The following is a 22,638-nucleotide window of genomic DNA, read 5'->3' as shown; positions in this document are numbered from 1 at the left end:
ACAATCTAATGTATTTTAAACTTCAAAACTTAATTATTGTCGATCTTCATCGTACATTCATATCTGATTTACCTCTGCATTCCGTTTCAAAAGGAAGTGTCCTCTATAGTATCAGATCTGACCGAATGGTTAATTGTAGACATAGACCAATTCATACCATCTAAAAAATTCCAACAAAAACCTAACAGCCAGCCATGGTTCTCCCCAGAATGTGCTGCTGCTATCGCGCACAGAAATCACCTTTTCCATAGCTACCAATGTAATAGATGCACTGAGACTAAAGCTGCTTTCAGGACTGCCAGCAACCACTGTAAAAGAGTAATAAAAAATGCAAGAGAGCTATATGCCCAGTCTGTTAAATCCAAGGTAGCTGATCAGCGGCTTGGATCCCACCAGTTTTGGCAAATAACAAATAGGATCCTGAACAGAAGTGTGCGTTCTATCCCAACCATTATCAATGGACCAGAGGTCATCTCGTCAGCGTCAGACAAGGCCAAACTATTTGCAAAGAACTTTGCAGCTAATTCTACCCTATGCGACGAAGGCCATCAACTCCCCATATTTCCTCCTATAACACAGAACACACTAGGTAACATACAAATATCCGTGCATGAGGTCGCCAAGTTAATAAAGAACCTAGATTTCAGTAAAGCAGCTGGCCCTGATGGCATCCCAATTATAGTGTTAAAAAAGCTTCAACCAGAACTTGCTCCCATGCTTACGAAACTATTTAAGCGCTGCCTTAAGGAGAAGTGCTTTCCGACTCCCTGGAAGACCTCATCAGTTTGCCCTGTATTTAAGAATTCAGGTGATAAGTCATCTCCCTCTCAGTACAGACCAATAAGTCTCCTGTGTGTTATGAGTAAGTTGCTGGAATCTATATTAAATAGAGAAATAGTCAACCACCTCAGCAGGAATAACCTTCTTAGTGACACACAATATGGTTTCCGCTCTGCAAGATCTACCGCAGATGTGCTGACGGTTATATCCCACAGGATTAGTGAATCTCTTGACAAAGGCTTCCTTTCTAGGGCAATTGCTCTTGACATATCAAAGGCCTTCGACAAGGTATGGCATAAGGGTCTACTTCACAAGATTTCCAGCTACGGTATAACTGGAAATATTTTCTCAATCATTAAATCATTTCTCTCCGATAGGCTCATAAGAGTAGTGGTAGATGGACAAAAATCGGAGGCCTGCAATATAAATGCTGGAGTCCCTCAGGGGTCAATCCTGGGCCCAACTCTCTTCCTGATCTACATTAATGACCTCCCTAAACACATACTTAAATCATTCGTTGACATCTATGCTGATGACACGACCATCTACGGCAACACATCAAAGGCTGTAAATGACAAAGTTCTCTCTGATTCTCTCTCCTCTGATCTCGAGCGCGTGGTTCATTGGGGGAAGATGTGGCTGGTTTCCTTTAATGCATCCAAAACCAAACTCCTATCCTTGCATCATCAACGCTCTGATCCCCAGCTGGCATCAGTTGTGATGGATGGCTCTCGTCTGGGTGAGGCTCAGTGTTTTGACAAGCTTCTGGGTTTGACCTTTACTCCTGATCTGAAATGGAACACATACATTAAGTCTGTTGCCAAGGTCGCTGGAAAGATGGTGAGATCCTTCTACCGCTCCAGAAGATATCTCACTACTGATGCAATTCTCTATCTATATAAAAGCCAAGTACGTCCAAGTATGGAATACTGTTGCCATATCTGGGCAGGAGCTGCTAAAAACAGCCTATCCTGCCTTGACAGAGTACAAAATAGACTTCTTGGCTTAGTGGGGGATGCCCTTTTCTCTACCTTGCAACCTCTCTCCCACAGAAAAGACGTTGCGAGCCTGTCCTTGTTTTATCGTTATTTCCATGGCAGATGCTCGTCTGAACTCCAATCTCTGGTCCCCCCTCGTCAATCTTTCACGAAAAACACCCATCTAGCTGAATCCACTGTGAAAAATTTCCCCCACTCTATATCTGTGCCAAAATCAAAACGCGGATTCCATGAACAAAGCTTCTTTCTTAGAACTGCACGCCAGTGGAACTCTGTTCCGTCTGCCTGCTTCCCTCCGGACTACAACTTGGATGTCTTCAAGTCCAATGTTAACAAATTCCTAATGAACCGCCCCCTTAAGTAAACACTTCAGCAAATCTCCACACTAACGTAATGTACTTGCAATAACCCTTATCCCTGAGTGGCTTCCGGGCCTTGATAAGTGGTGATCACTGTGTAAAAAAAAAAATTTTTTTTAAAATCTTCGCCCCCCCCCATTTTATTTTCTCTTCTTTCTTTTTTACTTTTTTTTTTCTCGTATTTCTTTTAAAATCGTTCTTCCAAATAATAATAGCCATTTCTGTAAGGTCTGACGAGGCTGCTGGATCGTAAATATGGGCCGGCAACCGAAACATATGTAACTGAACAGATAAAACGGTAATAAAAAATAAAACGCATATTTGCTCTGCAATAGCATTGAGCACTCTCTTCAGTTTTTACTAATTACCATTTTTGCCAAATATATATATATATATATATATATATATCTGTAGAAATATATTTTCTTATAATATATACCAATCCTTATTTAAGACGCTCAATGTAATTACAGAGCAATATAGTGAATAAATGACAAAAAAACTATATTCTAAAATTCATGATGTTGACCATCTTATAATTTATTCCTTTAATTCAGTTGACATTTACAATTTTTGACAATATCTGTTTCGTAGGGCAAGTGATGAGTCGTTGAAAAGCAATATATATATATTGCTTTTCAACAATTTCTTATCCGTATCATACTATTCACACTGACATGCGGCTTGCTTACAATTAAAAACTTTCCCGGTACCATAATTTACACAAACAGATGAACCATACCCAAAACTCTGCCGATCCTCACACAATAGTGTTATGCCTTTCTGAGTGATACTGTTAGAAATAGCAGCTGCAACGAATATCGTTTTTCTTTTTTCTTTTTTTTTTCTTTTTTTTTTTTTTTATGTATCGGTTCTTGATTTGACAAAATCCCAACCCACTAAAGAAGCAAGAACTTGCACATCTGCTTTCTTCAATATTTGTTATTCCATGCATGTGCGCAGGTTACAATCCAACCAGGCTTTTGGAGCCGAAAATTTCTTAGCAATAGTGCACACATAACAAAAATAAAACCCATACAAGCAAAGTATATATGACCCATCAGAATCTCCTCTCACCCTGGTGTTTTTCAGCAACTTATGGAAAATTCGCCAGTGGGAATTGGATATGGAATCATGAGATTCTATAGCATAAGCGATGCTGGATGATGTCGGATAACCTTGCTAGTGTAGGAAAAATTGGTTGTTTGAAATTAAATTTTAGTTCAAATAAATGTTTATAAACTAGAAAGATGATCTTTAGAAAAATAGTATAAACAAAATGGGTTTTAGAACGATCTAATTAATAACAATAATTTAAAAATAGGTCTGACCTCTAGCAGTCTGGCGTAGTCGGATGTAGACGTCACTTAAGAGGACGTGGATCTTAGAATGAGATGTGGAAATTTAGTTAGTAAGGAGAGTTGGGTTTTTTGGGGGGGGGGGCTGACAAGAGAAGTTGGGTTCTCTGGGCGACCAGAAGGCAGGTTGCATTTAACAGACTTGAAATGTGAATAAGAGTGGTGCTTGCAACTTAGAGAAGAAAAGGACTACCGGAATAAAGAAGTGTAAATATTATTATTTTTTTTTTTTTTTTTTTTTTTTACACAGTGATCACCACTTATCAAGGCCCGGAAGCCACTCAGGGATAAGGGTTATTGCAAGTACATCACGTTAGTGAGGAGATTTTATGAAGTGTTTTATTGATGATTTCTGTGGTCGTTCTCCTTGGAGAAGCTGAGGATCTTTATTCTAGGTCCGATGGTCCAAACAGGTGAATCAAGAATGAATGGAACCTATAAGACGAAAAGATATTGTCCCCTTAAATGTTTTGCAATCTGTATATGCTTTGTGAGCAGTCCCTTAAATGTTATCCACACATTGAAATAACCACTAGAGATCAACATACAAATATATATAGTTATGTATGCACACACAAACCCAAAAATATCTACCGCCATTACAAACCCCTCTATAAGACAATTTGATAATATACTGGTTAGTAGCAAGAATGATGCAGCACATCTGAGCAATTTGGAAGCAATTTTGAAACGATTCTCCAACACAGTTGTGCTTAGGTATAGTGAATTATTATCATAAATTTCTATCAAGGCTTTCGACTGTACACACACTCCCACACAAATTACTAGCTAACAACAAACATTGTAATTGGCTTTCTGATCAAATCCAAAGAGCTGCTGACATCCTCAACATTAAGGAAATAATCATGAATAGAAAACGAATCACAAAACTCAGTAGTGTCCATCCAGATCTACAACAGCGCATATATTATGACAAACAAGTGATACCAAAAAAAAAAGGGTATGGTCAAGTGCAAAGCAAAGGGAGTTTGTGGAAAGGGATCTTCTTGTCTTTGAGCACACATTTAATGTCCGGAAAAATGGATTGCAGTGATAATGCAAAGGAAGCCAGTGAGGAGAAAGAGTGAGGGTGTGTCATTTATCAGGGATTGAAACAAGAATGAATTTGGAACCAGAAATTTCATCAGATGATTCAGAATTGGAAAATTTGTTGGGTGATTCAGAAGCAGAAACTGGGATACATATTCCACATCGAAGAACTGCATGAATGAAAATGATACCACCATCCTGTTTCATGTGTGCAGTGGCGTATCTAGGGTATGGCAGGCATGGCCCGTGCCATGGGCGCCACTCTGACATGGGCGCAAAAATTGCTTGACAAAAATTAAAATTAGTAGTTAGGTATATCTGAGGTATAAATTATTAAGAAGGGGCGCACATTCAAACTTTGCCATGGGCGCCATTTTACATAGGTACGCCACTGCGTGTGATCAAGAGATAGGTATAGCAGCCATCATATAAGTCCACGAGGAAAAGGAGTGAGGGTCACTCCGTGTGACATTCATCGAGAATTGAAGCCAGGATATTCCCCTTACAAGAGTCTTTTGTGTAATTACAAGAGTGGAAAAGCTATATCAAGAACTGGCAAGAATGATTGAAAATCACCTCTTCTCATGTCTGCAATATCATAATAAACAAAACTTAGACACCTCCAAGGCCTGATCTTATCCCTACTATACTAATTAAGAAATGCTCAGCTGACATAGCCCCTGTACTTTCCAAACTCTACAACAAATGCCTTGCTGAATCTTGCTTCCCTAATAGCTGGAAGATGGCCTCTATGATACCAGTGTAGAAGAATTTTGGTGAAAGGACCAACCCTCTCAATTATCGCCCTATCAGTTTCCTCTCCCTCGTTGCTAAAATCTTTGAAACCCTAATCAATCAAGCACTAGTCCACGACCTTGCAAAAGCTAACCTTCTTTCTGACAAACAGTACGGATTTAGGCAATGTCATTCTACTGCAGATATTTTAACAGTCATCTCTGAATACATTTACCATGCACTTGAAAAACCAGATAGCTAATTACTAGGGCTATGACAAGAGAATATTTTTTTCATTATTTTGACTCTCGAGTATATATCAGTTAATATCTTATATGCTTTTAGATAAAGTAATGCGGTTCTCGATTGATTAACTATGCCTGTGTCGGATATATACTCGAGAGTCAAAATAATGATAAGAATAATCTCTTGTCATGGCCTTACTAATTACATAAGACCCCATGTCCACCATTCACCAGTAACAGTCATTGTCAACAAAATTAAACATCTGAGGAATTGGTGCTCAACGAAGGTTTTAACTTCACTGCAACCAATCAAACAGATTCCATATTTAGATATGATAGCTTCAATATAAGAGGGAACCTTGAATAAACCCAAGGTACAAGGAGATGAACTAAGGTAGGAAGTGAGTCAAGGATTTGAAGATTCAAAGCCTCTAAAACCTAAGGAAGAAGTGTTGCCTATCAAGAACTGGTGTCTATACAGAAAATACTGCTATCAAAAGATCTATTATGATATATATACTAGCAGGACCCGTTAACCGACGTTGCCCGGTGGAAGTTTGTCCGCCCCCCCCCCTCACAAAAAAGTAAACTATGGTTGTTGTTGGGGGCTACTACCGTCCCTGAACAATTGCAGACATTGGCGGCTATGACTGAAATGAAATAATCTGGCTTTAACTGGCAATTAGTGATGGTTTGGGGCGATAACATGCAGGTATTGTTTGAATTTAAAAAAAGCAATTAAGCAAATGCGTAAATAAGTATGAATTAATAAAATTTAAAAAATGGTCCATTAGAAAAATAATGGAAAGTAAAAACAGAAGTTTTAGATTCTCACTGTATATGAACTGTTTAGAGTGATCGAAATCCATGATAGCCGCCCTAGCTGTTTCTGTTTGTTGTTCAAGTCTTCCTCTTCTTTTCAACTCTTTCAGCAATAGTATTAAAATAAATTCCAGTTTTATGTTGGCTTTTTTTAATGTGTAAAACAAAACAGTTACGACTATTTTCACTTCATTTCTTTGGGTATTGTCATGTTAAGAACTGAGTTTGAAATAGAATCCAAATTCCCCAAGTTAAAAACAGCGTTCGGAATAGGCACCCCCAACATCCCCACATAAAGAACGGCTTTTGAAGTAGATAACCTCTTTGGGGGAGGGGGAATAATTAACTGCAGTAATCGTAGTTCGTAGTTACCCACCTGCAAATGCTAAAAAAAAAAAATTTGATAGGTGGCAGTGCCGGTAGGGAAGAAGTAGATTTGTTTATAATGCATGCATACAAACCTGGCAGCCAGTGAATTACAGTGCATAATACAGGTCTTTATATCTCTATAAGTACTTGTTTCCACAAAATTTGAATGAGATTTTCTTAATCAGCATAGTCGTAAACCTTTATAAGTCGTCATTCTAAAGATGAATTGTGACGGTGGACCTAATGTACAAATTTACCACCCACCCATAAAAAAAAAAATGTTAACATGTGAACAATGTCGAGAATCCAGTAGGTGATATTGCCAAAACATTTATTTTTAATTTGGAGACGATCATAATAGATTGCTCAATTTTAAATAAGGTATATTTATATAAAGTACATATTGAAAAAAGAGCAAGAGAGAGAGGAAATGAATGTTTGTTGTTTTTTCTTTGTAATAAAAAGAAATATAAAAAGCAAGTGCAAGAGAGAGAATTGGGAAGAATATTTACAGAGAGAGATAAGGAGAGAGAGAGAGAGAGAGAGAGAGAGAGAGAGAGAGAGAGGAAATGCAAATTTATGCCATAAAATGTAAGAAAATGAACGCAACAATTTACTCAGAAGGCAAAAGTAGGTATCATTGCGACACCATATTTAAATGGTACATGAGTATTCATTTAGCATGTGAATACTGTTAATCCAGAATATGAGAATGGTCAGAGCTCAGCTAATCAGATTGAGCAGAATTAGTCTCGGGAGACTTTAGTATTTTTGAATCGGAAAACAAAAAGATTATTATGGCTATGAGTTTATGACCCAATTATGAAGGGTTAAACCCCATATCTGTTGAAAGTCCAAAATTCTTTTTGGTGATGACTGGGGGCAGTAGGAGGACTTGATATTTAGAGGGCAAAAATAAGAACTACTTCATCTAAAGATGGTTGTGATGATGTTGCTCCTAGGATGAAATGTAGGATTTTATTATAACGACTAAATGTGTCTAAAATGCCGTTCTAAAATTACATAATATAGTGGCTAATAGTCTAGACATGATAAATTTCTATGTGGCATCTATTGTTGCAAACCTACGCTATTTTGGTCCAGAGGGGAATTTCTGCCATCAAAATATTATATATATTAGTGTTGGGAATTAGAAAATCGGAACTTTTGACGGAATCAGTATCAGAATCGAAAAAATTTGTGTCTATTGTCCAATGCCAAAACGATTCTTTTAATTGTCTTTTTTACTTGATTTTGTCCCAAGCAAAACCTATTGCTGTTAATACTGATAAAATAGTAAATATTTATTGATTTTAAACTACCAGTAAAACTAAAATCGAGTGTATTTTTACATTTAGGAAAATATCTGCACATTTAACACGTGTATTTTTATGGTAACTGGAGAAAAATAACAACTCTACAATTAAATATTTAGAAATTTGTAAAGAATCAGAATCGGGGAATTTATTAGGGAATCTGTAATTGTATTAGGATTGTGGAAAATATATATATGAGTGATGGGACGATTCCAATATTTTCCACTATCCTAATACAATTATATATATATATATATATATATATATATATATATATATATATACGCATATATATTTAAATATGTATGAATAAAAAATCAATAGGAAAAAAATATATGAATGTTTATATCTTTTCTGTATTTATTTCCTGTGTGTTGACGTGTAGGAATACAAAAAAGTCTTTTGAAAAAAAAAACAAGAATGTTTCCTTCAAAAGCACATAATTTTCGACCGATCCTTCGATCTTCCTCAGTGTGAATGATAGAAAACATGAGTGAGCGGGCAGAGTTAGCAGCGGGGGGAAGGGGCACGGGTATAGCCATTAAGGTAAAGATCTATCATATATATATATATCATCTATTATATATATATATATATATATATATATATATGCAAACATTGTCAAAAATAACAAACCTTCTGCTTAATCATACTTTTTAATTTTTCCATTTTTTGGAAAAATAAAAAAATAAAAAAAAGTTATAATTAAGCAGAGGCTTTCTATTATTGTTAACAATGTTTACTTAAATGAAAAAATTTCGCCTGAATTCACTCATACTCTCTCTCTCTCTCTCTCTCTCTCTCTCTATATATATATATATATATATATATATATATATATATATATATATATATATATACGAGTATATGTACCTGGTGTTGCCCGGTATTAAATGTAACATTAAATTCCTTAAAAAAATGAAGTAAAAAAAAAGAACTGAGATGTGCATATGAGTATAAGGTTTTTCTAAACAATTCACTTGTAAATAAAAAAAAATATACTCGAGCTAAGATTGAAACCGAAACCTAAAATCGAAGAATCAAGTACGATAACCATCAGGCCATCTTGACACGATCTTTGAAAAGTGTATTCAATCCTACTTAATATTAACATAAGTCATATGTCATGGGAACCATTCACGCATGCACATTGGTGAAACAGCTGACAAACAGATAAAAATCCAATCACCCCTACCTCTCCCCCCTCACTCACACGCGTACTAATTTTTCAAATTTTACCCTCTAGCAACCCTTTTTTTTCAGATGAAAACTGATTAAAAACTTTTCCACGTGTCTGAATGCACTAAATACCAAATTTCAAGTCTGTAAATCAAAAATTCGTTGAGTATATAAGTTGTCCTCTCTCTCACACACACACACATTCTCACTTTTTCTTGGATAAGCATATTATTATTATTATTATTATTATTATTATTATTATTATTACTATAATGCTCCTTATCTTGGGTGTAGCATATTGGGAAGTGATATACAAATTGCCATTAGCGTAATAAGCAATGCTTTTTGTGTAAACAAATCGGGCGGAGGCATTTGGACCATGTCAAAACACCGTTTATTCATTACCCACACAGCAGCCGTATAGTGTAATGGTGAGAATCCTTGACTATCATTTGGGTGGTCAGGTTTCGATCCTGGCTTGAGGCAGTTGCCTGTCTAGTCGCATTGATGAACTGTGAAATAGCGAAACTGTACTGTATGTGGATGACTCTCTCTCTCTCTCTCTCTCTCTCTCTCTCTCTCTCTCTCTCTCTCTATATATATATATATATATATATATATATATATATATATGGCATATTTCATTAAATAAATTTAACCAATGAAAAGAAAAGAAAACTTTATAAATTGTTAAAAATCAGTTAGATTAATTTATCCCTGACGATGAATCCTGACGGACTGGAAAGTACTCAGATTATAATAAATATGGAGACTACATCAGCCAGTTCCCGCCAGAAGTGAAGACTGTTATTCGGAAGTTGGAAGCGTATTAAGCGATGCTTTTTGTAATTGAAAATTATTTTAACCTAAAACCAACCATGGTGAGCCGCCCACCCGCATTTTTCAGTCAAATTGTAATGGAATGTCTGATAATGTTTGCTCATTGTTAATTTACATGCCTGTTATATAATGTAATTTACATGCCTGTTATACAATGCTGAATAGCATAACAGTTAGAAACGCTGACTGTCATCTAGGCCGTCGAGTTTCAAACCTGGCTTGAGGTAGTAGCTTGTCTAATCGCATTGATGAGCTATGATACAGCGAAACAGTAGTGTATGTGTATGACTATATACATATATATATAATTAGCCTGGGTGCCCAACGTTGCCCGGATGTTTTGAGGTGTGTGTTGAGCAGCAAAAAAAAAAAAAATTATATATATGAGTTGTAAGCAGGCTCGAACCTGTAACACGCCAGAGGAAAAAGAGGTGAAAAAAAAACAAAAAAAAACTGTCTTATCGATGATCCTACTGTGGTTGTGACGCCAGGGGCGGTCGAAATAACACCTTTTATGTAGCGTCATCTACGAGAGCTTTGAATGACTTGCAAAAAATGTCCCTCCCTGTACAAAAGTGCCCAATTGAGGGCGAAGGAATTAATGTTTTTGGCCCATTTTTCGATATTTGTCATCCGAAGGGTTGAGTTTCAAAATGATACTAATCTCGTGAAAATCCGTTGTCTCTGTTAGAAGTTTTTGCAAGACATACAAACAAACATACATACATACATTCATACATACATTTAAACATACAGGTGAGATTATTATTATAGACTAGAGGGGGGTATCTGGCGTGGCCCGGGTGTTTGTAGTTGTGCGTGTTGGGAGGGGGGGGTGTTGATCAAAACAATCCTGTTTTAAAAAAAAAACTTTGCCGAGTGGAGGTGTAAAAGAAAAAAAAAGTTTTAGTAGGAAAGTGGGCTTGAACCCCGAACCTTTGACGTGGAGATGGGAGCAAAATGGAAAAACCCTTGGATTTAACCATCTCGGCCACGAGAGAAGAGGAATGAAAAGCATCTTAATTTAACGTTTATAAAATGAAATTAACAGGTGCGAGAAACTTATATCGTGTGATGTTTGACCTTGAAACATGACGCGGCTGCAAGCCAGTTTTCGCTTGTTTTATACTGAAAAGCGAAAGATGAAAGTCGGGCAAATTAAATAGACGGGCGACCCCCGTTCGTAACTCTTAGAGATTATCATTTAGACGTGATATAAAAAGTTTTAAGAAGGAATGAGCCGACCAAGAAGTCCAGCGAAAAAAGCCTTTTACAGACATACACAAAAAGCGAACATACATACATACATACACACATACATACATACATACATACATTTTCACTTTTATATTTATAGATGTTTGTGAAAATCTGTGCTTTTGTATTTTTTATTTATTTATTTATTTTTTTAATTACACTTTCACCCCAAACAAGGCACGTTGCCACTTTGATGTAGGGGGCTACTATCAGAGACCTAAGTTGCAGGAGTACTATGTAGGGAGTTTAGCAGCAAGATGTCTGTTTACATTACACTTGAACTTCTGCATGTCAGTACAGTTGGGAAAGCAGGATACCGGAAAAGAATTCCTGCAGTTCTGGGGAAGAAGCTATTAGAGTAAAAGGCTTTCTTATATCTAGGGATCTCAACTGTGTAGGGGCGTGAATTTGCTGCTTGTCGGGTTTGTCGGGGGTATTTTCGTCGAGGGGATACGAGGGTTTGTATTTCGTCAGAGCATCCACCATTAAAATACTTGTAAAACAGGCAGAGGGATGCAGCATTACGTCAGTGGGACAGGGGCTGAAGTTTAGATGACAGTTCGGGACCTATTAGGTTGGCTACTCTCTTTTGAACCCTGTCCAGGAGTGAGAGACTAGTAGCAGATGCACCAGCCCAAATGTAACAGCAGTACTCGATACATGGGCGATTGGTGGTCTTATAGAGGTACAGGATACTTTCAGGCGTAAGTAACTTTCTAGCACGATAGAGCAAGCCCACCTTCTTTGCAGCAACAATAGTATATATTTTTTATTCTGTATTATATTTTTTTTTAATTATTTTTTATTTTATTTTAAATATTATGCATTACTCTCCTCAATCAGTAAAAGAGAAATCCTTCTTGACTGAGTTGATTTTAAAATTTTTTTTCTCCAAATCCAAAATGTCCTTTTCTGCGGAATTGGGTTTTACCCCCCATCTTAAAAACGGGCTTGTATCTAACTCTGCCCATGTGAGAAGACAAGCAAATAAGAACATCTGTCATCCAGAAGCATGTTCACCAAATTGTCACGAAACGATAACATTCCGGTCTGGGTCGCTGCCATTTTATTTTCAACATATCTTTTGCAATTTGTCCGCAAAACATATTCGTATGACCCAATCTACCCACCCTATTTCTTTTCACTATTTGAATGCACTCAGTGACATTTCAATGTTAGAAGTGTCGTCTCTCACAACTGGCATTTCGACGGGCAATAGCCTTTAATTATTTCACCCTAAAACCAACCATGGCGAACCGCCCACCCGCATTTTTCGGTCAAATTGTAATCGAATATCTGACGATTATAGGTTTCATGCACGCGACTTTTAAATATGCTTTTCGTGTTCACCAAGAAAAAATTCGATTGTGATTCGATCAAGCATGCAAAAAAATAACATGGTATTCTGCCTTCACTAACCAGTATGTTTATGGAAGTGAAACCTGGCTAGTTGAGGGTTGAGAATATGCGTTGCATGGAGAAAAAATATATGCGAATGATATGATGGATGTGTAATGTTAATCATTTAATAAAAAATATATATAAGATTATTCGATTTTCTAAATTTTGAAATTAAAAAAACATTGAATGTTTAATTCGTATAAATGTCTTTGTCTTGCTAAAGAGAAAATAGTGAAAAAAAAATAAAAAAGAATAACCAAAATGCATAATTACATATTGAATTCACAGGAAGAGTCTTTGATGTAGTTTCGCACTCACACACGCATATATTTTTCAGAATGTAAGAGAATATATAATTATTTCCACAGCCAGACAACCTCGCAGCTCACAAGGGCCATGACAGCCAACAAACTAAGTCTCTAGTTTCGTCCTTATTTTAGGCTCATCAGTTAGACACATCCAGACTTGGGATTTGAAACCCAAGCCTCTTGCATGCGAGGTGAGCACTCTACCAACTGAGCAAACATGTCGCACACACAAGAAAGCCTATTAACTGGCACAGATCAAGCAAACCTTGTTCGGTACGAGGTAGGTTCAACCCGCTGTTGGATTTTGCTGAGGTTTGCTTGATCTGTGTCAGTTAATATGCTTTTTTTGTGTGTGTGTGTGTGGCGTGTTTGCTCAGTTGGCAGAGTGCTTGCCTCGCATGCAAGAGGCTCTGGTTTCAAATCTCGAGTTCAGATGTGTCTAACTGATGAGCCCAAAATGAGGGTGAAACTCGAGTCTTAGACTTACAGTTTGTTGGCTGTCATTGCTCTTGTGAGCTGCGACGTTGTTTGGCTGTGATTTGGAAATAATTATATATATAATATTTAAAGTGACCTTGTCTGTCTGAGGAACGGTCTCTATTAAACTCCTATCAATTTTTGGTCTACAGACTTGAAACTTGATATATAGGGGATTTGGACCTGTGGAACAAATTCGATTTTGTTTTTAGCCGGTAAAAATATCTGCTAAAAAGTCGAAATTGAAAATAATTGGAATTTGGCAGGCGTGAGTCAACTTATAGTGCTTGTCTACGTATGCGCAAATATACATTTATGCATTAAACAACATTATTTTTTAATTTTGATATGAATATGGACGTGGCTCAGAGAATAACACATAAGACTGGAGAGTTGTATGTTTTGGTTTCGATTCTAGCCGATGGTACCCAAGTCATATGTTATATATTGATGTTGGCATTTTGTGGATGCTAAGCATAAATGGAGACGCCCTGATATTATTGTAGCTTTTTTGTTAAAACTGCAAAAGTATTTATCTAAGCTAACAGGGATGCCCAGCATAGCCTGGTCGTAAAATACGCTTAAATATATTTTAATTCTTGCAGATTTTGTATATATTATAGAGTCAATTTTCTATCGATTCTTATATATCATAAAGTTGCGATTTAAAAAAAAACCCAAAAAACAAGTGAAGTATGCATGGTCCCCCGTGAATGCACAGTGAACGAGGCATAAAAAAAATAAGTTCAGCATTTGCCCCCACCTATTTAACCCCTAAAGCCCCCAGGGGATATCAATTCCTGCTGAAAATGAACAAACGGTGCAGTTTTAGGCCTTAACATATGTAAATTTGAGTCCTGCACCATGTAAAAAAAGAAATGACTAAGTCCATCATTTGCCCTCGCCCACATTTAGCCCCAAAAGTCCCCAAGGCCTTAACATATTTAAATTTGAGTTCAGCACCATGCAAAACTGCTAAATAGACATACACAGAAAATTTTGGACAAATATGGTAAAATAGTCCCAAAAATTGCCACACCCAAGAGTTATCACGAAGTATAGACAAACAAAATTATATAGAAATCAATTAGTTACAACTTTTCAAAAGGTTTTAGTAAAATCCAAGGCATCATTTTTTTTTAATAAGCACAAAAGTGTCAATTGTAGCCATTTTAATCTAAAAGGCACCCCTAGGGGGGGGGTCAACCGGAGTTTTCCCGGAAAATCCGTTCTGTTACTTTTTTACTCATATCATGCTTAATGTTTGTGCAAAATTTCCAAAAAATTCCAAGGTGCAGTTATCGAGAAAAGTGCAGATAGAAGAACGGACGAGGGTGAATCTACAGGTCTACCCTCCTTTTGTCGGGGGGGGGTTGTCAAAAATATATCTCTATGACTCGAGTGCATCAGCTTGAATCGAACTCGAAACCGAAACCAAAACTTATGAAGAAAAAATATATGTTTATATAATTTGAGTTCCTTCAGCTATAATAGAAACCAAAATTTATGAAGAATTCTTGATAAAATTATTTATTACAAGAAATGGAAGCTCATAACAATTAGACGGCAGTCACTCGGAAGAAAAAAGATGTAAGCGTGACACAAAATAACACACACGCTATCGTATTAATATATAGATAATTGAATAAAACTAAGATTTAAAAAAAAATAAATAAATAATAAATATTCGTCCAAACTCCTTCATGCCAACTCCTAACTTCAACTGTAATATTCAGCCCCCTTCCCCTTCTCTGCTATATATATATATATATATATATATATTTGAAAAAATAAATAAATAAATAAATAAATAAAAAATGACTGTTCCTGTGCCTCCTCCTCCATTCATTTTCACAGCAGTCATTGTCCTCATATGCAAATTAATGCTATATGTATATTAATAAGTCGTCTATAGTTGAAACGGTTTTTTTTCTCTTTCTTTTCTTCTTCTGCCCTTAATTCCGTCACCCATCAGGATAGACAGAAACACTTTCGCTTGTGTAAGTTACGTTTTACATTACTTTCACCAAAATAATACGACTTGTTTCTCAGCGAGCATATAATAGTAGCGTCTTTTTGGTTTTAATATTTTCCGTAGTTTTATTTTTACTTTAAATTCCACGGCAGGGAATTACATATTATGAGTCTTCCCTCAGCATATTAGCTATAGAGGGAGGAGGGTGAAAGTCTTTCAAAAACATGTCCGCTTCGTTTCGCAATTCGATCCCCCCCCCCCTTCCCTCCAAAAAAAAAAGTGATTATTCTTTCTTTTTGTTACGTTTCACAATTGTACATTTCTGGAAAACTACTTCCGGCTTGTTACATCACTGCTCGTTTAGCAGCCACGTAGCTACCGTTTACTAATGTAACGTTGTTATTACCTTTAAAATGAACCCAACGTTGTGTACAGAGACTCACAAAGAAAAGAAATATGAAGAAGAAAAAAAGATTTATTTCGTTCGGTTTCACACGGAAATCGCCGACGTATTTATAACACGACCTGGTTTAATTTAAGAATCAAAGTTGTTTACTTCCGGTTCTCAAGGGACAAAAAAAAAATGGCGGCATCTTGTTTGGAAGAAGCAAGCCTCGTTTGGAATTCAAGATTTACAGGTGTTTTTTACGAGAGTACATAGCGTAATATAAACACCCTAGCCTCTCAATGTTAAGAACGGCTTTCAGAATAACCCCCTCCAACCTTCCCCATGTTAAGAATGAGTTTAGAAATAAACTCCATAACTTCGAAAGCCGTTCTTAACTTGAGGAGGTTGAGGTGTTTATATTATGCTGGGTACTTTCATAAAAAATACCAAAAGAATTCAAAACGAGGCTTAAACCAAAGAAAATGCCACCATTTTTTTTCTTCCAAATCTGCTCGGAAAAACCGAATTTTTGAGATTAATTAAAGTGCAATAAAAACTATTTGAAAACCAATACAAATGAGCCAGGTAGGTATAAAATTAACTTTTAATGGCTACAATAACATTTTATTTCTTGTATTTATATATATATGAAAAAAAAAAAAAAAAACCCACTAACCTAGTTTTAAAACATATCCTTTGTCTGATAAAATGCATGCCCATTGGCTGATAGGAAGGGGCGCGGTGGATACTAGAAAGCTGATTGGCCAACTAAATCCTCAATAGAAATGGACCATATAAAAATGTCAAACAACCACAGAATTCGCGCATAAGCCTGAGGAATCCTAGAGTGGATGAAACGCCGAATATTCAGTGTAGCTTAATCGCCATATATATTTTATAACTTACTAACTAGCTCTACCTACGTATTGAGCACTTTTGAAGTAAATACTTAAAGTTTACGCATAAATCTATACTTTCGTATATTAATTTTGTGTGAGTAAATGTATTAGTTATATATTGCATAGTTGCTTGTTAGATTCTCCGTTAAACTACCATATTTAATTATTAAGGTACTCATGCAGACAGTGATCCGTACTGAAATAATGTTATTTAAAAAGCCATTCTTAACATGGGGAGGGGAGGATGTTTTGTACCTATTCTGTACTTTAACCTTAAAATTGAATAAAAAACATTAAAACTTTAAACATGGAAATACGATTTAGCGCGGATCACTCTCTGCATTTAGCTCATTATTAATTCATATGTGACTTAAATTGGTATTTTATTTTTTTTACATTAGGTCCACCTCCACAATTTTTTAAAAATGACGACCTAAGGTTTTCGACTATGCTGAATAAGAAAATCTCATTTAAATTTTGCCGAGTCAAGTCGTTTTCGAGATATAAAGACCTGTATTATGCACTGTAAGCCACTGGCGGCTATATTTTTATACGCGCATATAGGTTGTTGAAAAAATAAGGAAAGCACCAATACCAATAGAGGGGGGGGGGATCGAGAAGGTCGATTCTACCCTGAGGTGTCTTTGACTGGATCATAACATTCACATTTGTGGTGACTTCAATGTCCATAATGTGGAATGGCTGACCCACTCAAATAAAACCGATGACGAGGAGAGGTTTTGTCATGATTTTGCCATTGCCTATGACCTCACTTAGATTGTTCACGAACCCACCCGTGTGCCCGATACACCCGGTTAATATGCAAGCCTTCTAGACTTTTTCCTCACAACTTCCCCTGAGCTGTGTTCATGTTCCGTTCTATCTCCTCTGGGATCCTCTGACCACTCTGTTGCAGCAGTTAAGATAAGATACTCCGCTGTGAAATGGCACAGTGCGAGAGCTGTTTGCCTCAGTGTTTTGGGGTCAGCAGCCCAATTTCTGGTGGCAAGCTTACTGATTTACTTAATTGTAAGGTTAAAATATAGAATAGGTACAAAACACCCTCCCCTCCTCATGTTAAGAATGTCTTTTAAATAATAACGTTATTTCAGCACGGATCAATAAGTGCACTATTATCGACTTTTGTCAGTCTATTCTCTTAATATATTTTTCATAGTGTCATTCATATATTTTGAAAATACCCTTAGTTTTTTAATATAGGAGGTCAATAAATTTTGCAAAATTTTAGGGTGCTTGTTAAGATATGGTCGACAAATCGATTTTTTAAATATATCGTTTTAAGCAAAAACAATACTATGAACTTGTCGAAAATAATCTATCCAAAATTACGAAAACTCTAGAACTGCTATTGTTTTTAGTAAAAGGTCTATCACTATAAACACCTATTGCGGTCAGGACACAATCTATATATATATATATATATATATATAAGTGAAAGTGTGTGTCTGTGTGTCTGCACATTTCCCTATGCAAAAACTCTGTCAATTTTAAGCCTACAGATTCGAAATTTGATACACAGGGTACTGAGATTTGGGAAAATTGATGTGATTGGTTTTCGGACAGAAATTTGGCGATTAAGGGGTCAAAGTTCAACGATTTGACCTTTAAGAACTCTACCAAACTCCTCCTACAATTTAGGTACTTACCAACGTACAACAATGTAGTACTTACCAACACAACAAACGCCCTCGTGTTTGTGCCTTGTATAGGCATGCGCGACAACAAAACTTGGGTTTTTATAAGCGGAAGTCTCGAGGTTGTCAGGAATCTACAGGCGCATGCGCAAGAGAAGGGATTGAGATAGTGGTATAAAGGCAGGTCGAGTGAGAAGGTTGGGGTTGTTGTTGTCATTGGACGTTACAGTGATGCATGCGTTAGCAGGTGATTAAGAGGCGGTTTATTTTTTTGTGTCAAGTCGCGCACCTCGGTGAAGGTCATAAAAATCGTTCACCTCGGTGAAGGTGACGGTCATATCTAAACACGTGAAATTTTAGATATAGGTTCCTTGGACATGGATCTAACTTAATAACTTTATTTGAGCCCTAAACAATAAATTTTAAGGGGTCATAATAGGGGTCAAAGTTAAAAATTGACCGTTTTTTTTTTTTTTTGCTCAGTATACACCTCAAAACACCCAGGCAACGCCGGACACCCATTGCTAGTCTAAAATATTCGTGTTAGAGTTATGCCCCCTACGTATAGCCTCCCACTATCTACTTTATAACGTCTAAGAAAAATGCGATTTTACACAATTTTTCGCAAAAGCCTAGCACAAGAACAGAAATCCTTTTATCTATAGACAAGGGGAGACAACTTGACAATTTCAACTGACAATCTATATCTTTCCTAGCAGGGTCCTCCATGGCAGACAAGTTGGTACTTATGCACTTATTGAACCGTGCTGAAATAATGTTATTGTTCAGAAAGCCATTCTTAACATGGGGAGAGGAGGGTATTTTGTAACTATTCTGTACTTTTACCTGACAATTTAATAAAGATATTGTAAAACTTTAATTTAACTTGACAATATTATTTAAAAATGGCGCATTTCAATAAGTGTACAATCACTAACAAGTTTAACACTAGGCGATATTATTATTGGCTAATAGGGTCCTGGTGGAACTCTAAGGAAAATCGCCATCAGAATCTGTTTATCTTTTGGTTGTTTCTACCTTTGCCGTTGAATCGCAAATTGACGCAGTTAAAGTGACAATATTGCTTCTGCACCATTCTTTTGTGTGTTCTGGGCCAAACCTTCTCTGACTTCCATGCAACGCTGAGCTTTGCTGTTTCCTGTATCTTGCAGATCAACGAATAGCTGCAACCAACAAAGGGGACTTCACGCAGACGAATCAATCCTGAGGCACGATCTTTCACTTCTATGCATAAGCCGCTCTTAAAGATCATAACAAAACCGTCATCTTTTTAACTTTTATCCTCGATTGGCTTTTAACCTTGATAACTAGTGAAATATTGATAAAAAAAATAAATTCAACGCTTATAGATTTACCATACTTTCAGTCTTGCAGAGAATATTTGTTTGCAATAAATCATTTGCAATAATCGAAAATAATGAATTGTGTCAATGTGACCTGGTTGTCTCACTGAAGACTTACATGCAAAAGGTGTTTATTCCAAAAGCCGTTAACATGGGGAGGTTGGAGGGTGTTTATTCCGAAAGCCGTTCTTAACATGGGGAGGTTGGGGGGGGGTGTTTATTCCGAAAGCTGTTCTTAATATGGGGAGGTTGGGGGGTGTTTATTCCAAAAGCCGTTAACATGGGGAGGTTGGGGGGTGTTTATCCCAAAAGCCGTTAACATGGGGAGGTTGGGGGGGGTGTTTATCCCAAAAGCCGTTCTTAACATGGGGAGGTTGGGGGGTGTTTATTCTGAAAACCGTTCTTAACATGGGGAGATTGGGGGGTGTTTATTCCGAAAGCCGTTCTTAATATGGGGAGGTTGGGGGTGTTTATTCCGAAAGCCGTTCTTAATATGGGGAGGTTGGGGGTGTTTATTCCGAAAGCCGTTCTTAACATGAGGAGGTTGGGGGGGTTATTCCAAAAGCCGTTCTTAACATGGGGAGGTTGGGGGGTTATTCCGAAAGCCGTTCTTAACATGGGGAGGTTCGGGGTAATGCCCCTGAAAAGCAGGTAAATCTTTTTAAACCGAGTTGGATGCCATGAACAATTATAACGCAGTTATAATGCCATTGGTCATGTCTAGTTCATCTTGTTATTGCTCCCATTTACATACTAGTACTATTAAGGCATGAACTTGCAATTTCCACTCGGCTATGTGCTAAGTAGCAGTTTGAATACAATGGAGTGGGTTGTTCCCGATATTGCATAGTCTAAGATACCCTTAAATAGATAATTATCCTAAAAAAAAATATTAACTAACTTACAAGAGGCTTAGATATTGCAAAAAAAAAAAAATAAATAAATAAATATTAAAAAAAAATAAATATATCCCTTATCTTCGAGTGTATTTTAGCCTTGATAATTCGCACAATTCCGATCTGATGTGGCTTTTAGATTGTTACGTCATCGACCGGAAGCGTAAGAGAAACGTGCTATGAATTCTGTTCATTACATTCATTTTCAATTAACAATCTATCCATCTCTTTAACACTCATCCTCCAGTGGCTTTTGGTCAAGATGAGTGCCGATTCCTCAATAAAAGAATTAAGATAAATTTTCAATTAGAAAAAAAAAATCATCTTCTAAAAATAAAGGGGAGGGGAATAAAGTAAAAAAAAAATACAGAAAAAGGAAAGAAAGAGAACGCATGAATGCACAATTCAAATAAAAACAGCTTTAATATGAAAAGGGAAATCTGAACAAAAGGTAAAATGGAAGATTCTGACCGGCTTGAATGGCGATAGAAGCAATTATCTTAAAAGGGATTGATTGTATTGGCAGGATCCCATTTTGCCTTTTATTTTCATTTTTTTTTTTTTTTTAAGATGACAGATCAAAAGGAAAGCTCGATAAGAGAGAGACGTTTATTGGATATTTTCTGTCTACGTTTCTTCTTGCAAACTCCACCCATTAAAAATAAACCAATCAAAATGGCTTTTAGATTGCTACACGACAAAGAAATGAGTTCAAACTATAACGTTGGATTTGATTGGATGCATGAAGTTAATGATTTGCAAGCGACAGCCAACGATGAAAGATGCCAATAATTGATTAGTCATACAAGAGTTTGGCTCTATGAAAGAATAGGTGTTTTTTGTTGGTTAAAAAAAAAATGACAAAAAGCTATATCCATTCACGATTCAATTTCATACTCTTCGCCCACTCCTTCGTTCATAAGAGAGTCACCACTTAAAGGCTCGAAGGCCACTCGAGGATAAAGGTTAATGAGTGTAAGGTGCTAACCGAGACATGAGCATACTGATGGTTAGTGATGGAAATTGGGTAGAATTTGCTTGCATTGGACTTGAAGATGACCATGCTGCAGTCAGCTGGGAAGCAGTCAAACGATTCAGTTCCACAGGTGGGCAGTTCTAGAGGAAAGAAAGTTTGTTCATGGAATTTGTTTGCATTTTAGGCATAGAAAGTTGAGGGTGGGGGGATTGTTGCATTATTAAACCATTTTTGTAAAACCTCTGGTTTCGTTCATATCTTTCAAAGGTCCCTCCTCGATGTCCGACAAAGGGTGGGCACTATGGTATCGGCTGGCCCACCCTTTGTCGGTATAGCTTATTGCTTGACTCGGTTCTAGAAGGTTCACTCTCCCAGGCATTATCTCATTTCTTGGATTAGCAGCAATAGTTATTTTGATGTCCTTATGACATTTTGACTCTGCACACATTACTGACCTTGTGAGAATATACATAATGTGCACTCTTCGCAGAATAATAGACTCCAACCAAGAATTATTTATTCATTTATTTTATTGCGGACTATTATCCTCATCTTTAAGTTGCTTCACATTTCGGCCAACTATTCCTTTGGCCTTCGTCAGGTGGTTACCGCAACGAAATAGAAACTCAATCTCCTAACTGCATCCTCAGCAATTACTCTCTTCCATAAATGTTGTCATCTCATTAATTAAATAATATACCATTCGGTACGAACCTGACGATGGAAGATCAGATAATAAATAAACACAGATTTATAAGATCAAAAAAATCCAACCTTGATCACCCCTTCGGGGCCTGTGGCGTGGTGGATAGACGTTGAATCTCTGTTTCCAGATGAGCATTGCCTGAAGATAGCCATTTCAATCCTACCCAAAGCCGGCCAGAGACTTAGTTGCCCAAAAACATAGTGAGACGAAAACTATGGAAGGCAGTAATTGCTGAGGATATAGTTAGGAGATTCGGAGTTCCTATCTCATTGTGGTAACCACCTG

General features: G+C 36.8%; 1 long non-coding RNA gene across 1 annotated transcript in view; it reads left to right on the top strand.

Moving 5' to 3' along the window:
* The first annotated feature begins 15,395 nt into the window (after nucleotides 1-15,395).
* Nucleotides 15,396-22,638, top strand: part of LOC145283715 (uncharacterized) — a 214,982-nt gene continuing 207,739 nt past the window's right edge. The window contains exon 1 of the long non-coding RNA XR_013868717.1: nucleotides 15,396-15,494. This is a non-coding gene — a long non-coding RNA (uncharacterized LOC145283715). The remainder of the gene's footprint in view (nucleotides 15,495-22,638) is intronic.

The sequence above is a fragment of the Euprymna scolopes genome, chromosome 8 (assembly GCF_053919585.1).
Source record: "Euprymna scolopes isolate OS-2025 chromosome 8, ASM5391958v1, whole genome shotgun sequence".
NCBI lineage: Eukaryota > Metazoa > Mollusca > Cephalopoda > Sepiida > Sepiolidae > Euprymna > Euprymna scolopes.
Note: the sequence above shows the minus strand (reverse complement) of the source record. Positions and strands in the feature narration are given on the sequence as shown.